The 5620-nt window shown below is 43.6% G+C and overlaps 1 protein-coding gene and 1 pseudogene across 4 annotated transcripts in view; both read left to right on the top strand.

Moving 5' to 3' along the window:
- Positions 1-5620, top strand: part of SBF2 (SET binding factor 2) — a 319520-nt gene that overhangs the window by 209586 nt on the left and 104314 nt on the right. The window lies entirely within an intron of this gene.
- On the top strand, positions 328-1615 carry LOC102251244 (annotated as a pseudogene).

Genomic DNA, 5620 nt, shown 5'->3' with positions numbered 1-5620 from the left:
TGGGTCGCTGTGGTGATCCGGCCATCGGTAAGTAGAAAAGTGCGGCCTGTAGGCAGCCCCCAGCTGCGCCTGATCCGGGAGCAGGAAAGCAAGCCCGGCCTGAGGGCAGCCCCAAGCTGGGCCTGATCCAGGAGCAGGAAAGCCCGGCCTGTGGACAGCCCCCAGCTGGGCCTGCTCCCTGGTCGCCATGGGGATCCGGGAGCAGGAGAGCAAGTCCGGCCTGCAGGCAGCTCCAAGCTGGGCCTGCTCCCCGGTTGCCATGGAGACCTGGAAGCAGGAAAGCCTGGCCTGTGGGCAGCCCCCAGCTGGGCCTGCTCCCCCGTCGCCATGGCGATCCTGGAGCTGGAAAGCCGGGCTTGCAAGCAGCACCCCCATCCTGGCCATAGCTCAAGGGAGAGTACAACATGCAGTGGAGGCCAGGAGCCTGAGAGATCAACACAGAGGAGCTCCTACTCCAAGCCTCCATGGTGTGGCTGGGGGCAGGCCCCCAGTGGGGGGGCACACACACACACACATACATACACACACACAGTGCCTGCTCTGAGCCTCCAATGTGGCTGGCAGACCCCCAGTGGGGACACACACACACACACACACAGCAACTGCTTCAAGCCTACGTGGCGCGGCTGGGGGCAAGGCCCCAGCAGACACACACACACACACACACAGGGGACGCCTGCTCCGAGCCTCTGCTGCCAGACTGTGGCCAGCAGGAGGACATCCACTGCGGGCTCCCGGACTGTGAGAGGGGCAGGCTGGGCTGAGGGAACCCCCACCCCCCAGTGCATGAATTTCGTGTACCGGGCGTCTAGTTATTTATAATTAATAGAAGACTTCTTTTGCCTGAATTGTGTTTCCACAGGTGCCATTTTTAGTTTAGTTCCATACCTTATTGCATTTAGGGTCAAGAGAACTCAGAGGTTTATAGCACACAAATACTGGAGTGGGACTACCTGGTTTTGAATTCAGGCTCCGACATTTGTGACCGTGTAACTAACCCCAGGTATTTAATTTGTGATTGAATCAGGTATTTCATCAGCATAATGAAAATAATTCTGGTATCTACCTCCTGGAGATGTTGTAAAAATTAAGTGAAATAATTTGTGTAAATCCATACTTAAAGCATGTCTGATACTCAGTGAGCACTGAGTAAATGTTAGCTGTTACCATACGCCAGGTGCAGTGTTCTAGTCTCCAGGCATGTAAAATTGAAGCAGCTCTCTGCCACTTGGAGCCTGCAGAGGCCTGGGGACAGGACTTCTGTGGCAACAAATAGGAAGGTTGTGGTCCAAGGCCACTCTTGATGGCTGTAAGCAGGGTCTTCGAAACCAGAGGGAACACACGGCTCTTCTTAAAAGCGAAGGTGTTTATGCTTGAGATGAAACTGAATTCTATATAAATGTGATTATGTATATAAAGAGATGTGCTTATGTGTACAAAGCAAAAAATAACACAGTGATTCCTGGTGGCAAACCGAACAAAACCAGAGTAACCTGGAGAAAGGTAACTTGTGGTCATAGAAACAGTTGCATGGTCCATGCTAAATTCTGAGAACCTTCCTGCTAAGGCCATTGGACACAGAATCTGAATAATATTATTCCCCTCTAGGATTTAAACTTATTGAGAAGTAAATAAATAAAAGTGGATTGTAAAAAAAAATTTGATGCAGACTTGGGCCAGTCTCTCAAAAACTTAAGACAAAGCTCGATATTATTTATCAAGCCTGGCATTCACCTTCTATCCCAATGGCAGTCATGGTACATGTTATATAACCATAATATTCAAAATTCTGATACATTCTCATTGGTTGTATAAGTTTATTTAGCATTAAAATATAACCTGAGGCTGACACTACAGCACGAGCCCTTTAATTTATTTTGTGCTTAGGGAAATACACGGGGGGAGGCTTTGGAGGTGCCAAGGGGGGAAAGAATGTAAATGACAAAGCAAGGCATAGACAGTATCCCTAGGGTTGTTCGATGTGGTAGGAATAACTATGATGTGGACTAATAGATGACATAGAAAGCTTGTAGCAGGCGGAGTCACATGGTCGGTTGAGTGTGGAGTTGGGTCAACACCAGGGAGGGCTTACAGTCTGGAAGAAGAGTGTGCTCACTATCCTGTAATGGTCAGAACAAAGCTGACATTTTTGAGCAGCAGAGTAATCTACACTAATAAAAGAGAAACATGCAAATTAACCATCACTCCGCCACTCCGTTACACCCACCAGCCAATCAGAGCAACTATGCAAATTAACCCAACAAAGATGGCGGTTAATTTGCATACGCAGGCACAGAGCAAATACTGAAGACAACTGAAGATGGCGGCAGCCACGAGCTGGAGTGAGCAGGAGGCTTGGGTTGCTCCCGGCGATGGAGGAAGCCAAGCTTCCAGCCAACCCTAGCCTCCGCTCAAGGAGCTGGGGAAAAAAAAAGGAGGGGCTGGGAGCAGCCGGAGCAGAGAAGCCAAGCCTCACTGCTGCGGCCGGACCAAAGGCCTGGATTCCGGGTGCTGGAGGAAAACCTGTGCCGGCAGCCAGGGGAAGGAAGGCCTATTGCGAGAATCTTCGTGCAGTGGGCCACTAGTCTATCTATATAAAAGGTTGAGCTACCAGCCGACCGGCCAGAAGGTATGATGTGCACTGACCACCGGGGGCAGACGCTCAATACAGGAACTGCCTAACTGTGGTGACTTGGCAGCGGCAGTTCTCAGGTGACACACCCTGGAACCAGAGAGGAGGGAGCCCTATGCCTCCCAGGCCATGCAATTCCACCTTCGGCTGTGGGTTTTGTTGTTGTCAGCCCCGAATCTGGTTTACTGCACACTTGTGTTTGCATTCCACACCCTGTAAGACAGCAACTTTGCAGAGTGCCCTCTCGCACTCTGGGACCCCTTGGGGGATGTTGGAGAGCCAGTTTCGGCCCGATCCCTGCAGACCAGGACCTCACCTGCCAGAGGAACCCCACTCACTCCACAGACGCCCTTCGAGCTGCAGCACCACCACAAGTGCCGCCAACCAGGAGGGACCATGGGAGGTTGGCTCCAGGGCATGTCTGGCCCGTCTAGCCCAGTCCCACCCCGCCAACCACTTTCTAATTAATTTCCTTTCAATGTGCACAAATCCGTGCACTGGGCCACTAGTATGATATAAAGAGGATATTTTGGGTTTGGTAGTTTTAATTTTTGTCCCTATGTAAAAGATGCAAATGTTCTCAGTGTTTGGAAAATTCAAAAAAATTTTCCTGAGCTACATATACTAAACTCTACAGAAAAGTCAGTTATATGACATTTTTGCAAAAGACCGTTGTGCCTTTCAATCTCTTTTTCTTTAATGTTTAAATATAACATTTTTGAGAAATTCCAGAGTTTTATGAAACAGGAATGCTGGCCATGGCAGTTCAAAGGTGTGCAGATCAAAAGTATGAAATAATTGAGGGTAATGGGAAATTAAGATTGCAGGGCTCACTCTTCAATTGTAGCAGGAAAACTACATAGCAAAGTTCCGAATAAAACATGGATAAATATTCAAGTTCTTGCAAGTTTATAAATTGCCTGGTATGTCTGTAACTACATTGCTGTTATGTGGCAAAAGCATTGGGGAGTTCAGGATGTGTATTTATGGACTGATTCCCCAATAGATAACTGCACTATTCCGGAATGCTATTGCTATGTCAATAGCTGTAGACTTATTGTTTTAAAATTTTTCCATTTTTCAACCTAATTAACTTAGAATGTCTCTAACGTGACTTGCAAAGAATTTTATATTTATATTTTGCAATCAGCATTTGACTGGCCCTCAGGTTTGAGACATGCACTAAAATGTGTAAACATTTTGTAAGATAATAAATAGCTCCTAAATGTTTTATGATTGCCTGTTCCCTGCTAATTGGTCATGGATTGAAATTCCCCATTGTTTAATTTTTTTTAATTTGTGGGAAATTTTTATAAATGAGTATGTTGGACTTCATATCACAGCTGTTGTCATTTAAAGTTTGGACAGAATTATTACAAATGAAGCCCTGCTGTGAAATCAAAGTCAAAAGGCATCTTGGCATCCCAACCATTTCCTTGGGAGAAGATTACAGCTCAAGTCTGTTGAACTTTATTGCCTTGGGCCTCATGACAGTCTTCAGAAACATGCAAGGCATTTCTGTTAAAGAAATTCAGATGTGCTGGGACACAGGGGATGGCATTCTTGTGCATAGCAGTGTCCTAAGCAAAGGGGTGAGGAATAAGTCAGGAAAAAAAAAGATGATTCACACTTTTGCCGTGTTCTGGGATTATTTTATAAAATCCATGGAGATGATAGAGAACATACAGTGATACCATATAGGAAAAAGATATGCTGTTTTTCTACATGGCCTGACAGTATATTATGTTCCAGTTTTATTAAGAGAGAGTAAAATTGACAAGTAAAATTATAGTATATATAAAGGGTGTAGTTTGATAATTTGATGTATATAGTGTGAAAGGATTTCGAAAATTGATTTAACTTATCCATCACCTCACATATTCACCCTTTTTTGGTGGAATACTTACGTTCTATTCCTTTAGCAAATTTCAATTATACAATACAGTATTATCAACTATAGTCACCATGTTATACATTAGATCCTTAGATCTTACTCATCTTATAATTCAAAGTTTGTTCTCTTTTCCCAGCATCTCCCCATACTCCCCATGCCCCAGCCCCTGGCAGCCACCATTTTATTATTTACATTTACTATTTCAATTTTTTTTTATTCCACCTATAGATAATATGAACTATTTGTTTTTCTTTGTCTGACTTATTTCACTTACCAAAATGCCCTCCAGGTTCATCCATATTGTTGCAAATGTCAGGATTTCCTTCCTTTTTAAGGCTGAATAATATTCCATTGTGAATATAAACCACATTTTCTTTATGATTCGTTCATTGATGGCCACTTAGTTTGTTTTCATACCTTGCCTATTGTAAATAATGCTTCAATGAACATGGGAGTACAGGTAATCTCTTCAAGATAATAATTTCAGCCCTAGCAGGATGGCTCAGTTTATTGAGTGTCCTCTTATGCAGGTTTAATCCTCGATTTGGGCATACTAGGTGTACCAGTTAATAATGCGGATTTTTTTCAATAGATGGAGTTACACATATGTTGATATATATGTGATTTGATATGTATGCTATTTTGTTGTATTAGCAACAAGTTTCAAAACTTCATATGTCAAATTTGCTGAAGGTGTTAACATCATAGATATTTTTACGCTTAAAAATGTCGAATTTTGTGCCAAAAAAAGAGCATTTGTGGGAAGTTTTAATTCATTACTTTATTTTGAAGAAAAAGTTACTGGGAAGCTTATGGTGAACATGCTCCATCTCAAGATACTTGTGAATGCTGGTTTAAACACTTTAAAAGTGATGATTTCAATGTGAAAGAAAAAGAACATCCAGATCAACCGAAAAAGTTTGAAGACCAACAATTCCAAGCATTATTGGATGAAGATGCATGTCAAACTCAAAAATAACTTGCAGAAAGATTAAACGTTGCTCAGCAAACAACTTCCGATCATTTACAAGCAATGGGAAAGATTTTAAAGGAAGGAAAATGGGTGCCACATCAACTGAACGAAAGACAAATGG

This window comes from Myotis brandtii, unplaced genomic scaffold, assembly GCF_000412655.1.
Source record: "Myotis brandtii unplaced genomic scaffold, ASM41265v1 scaffold422, whole genome shotgun sequence".
Lineage (NCBI taxonomy): Eukaryota > Metazoa > Chordata > Mammalia > Chiroptera > Vespertilionidae > Myotis > Myotis brandtii.
Note: the sequence above shows the minus strand (reverse complement) of the source record. Positions and strands in the feature narration are given on the sequence as shown.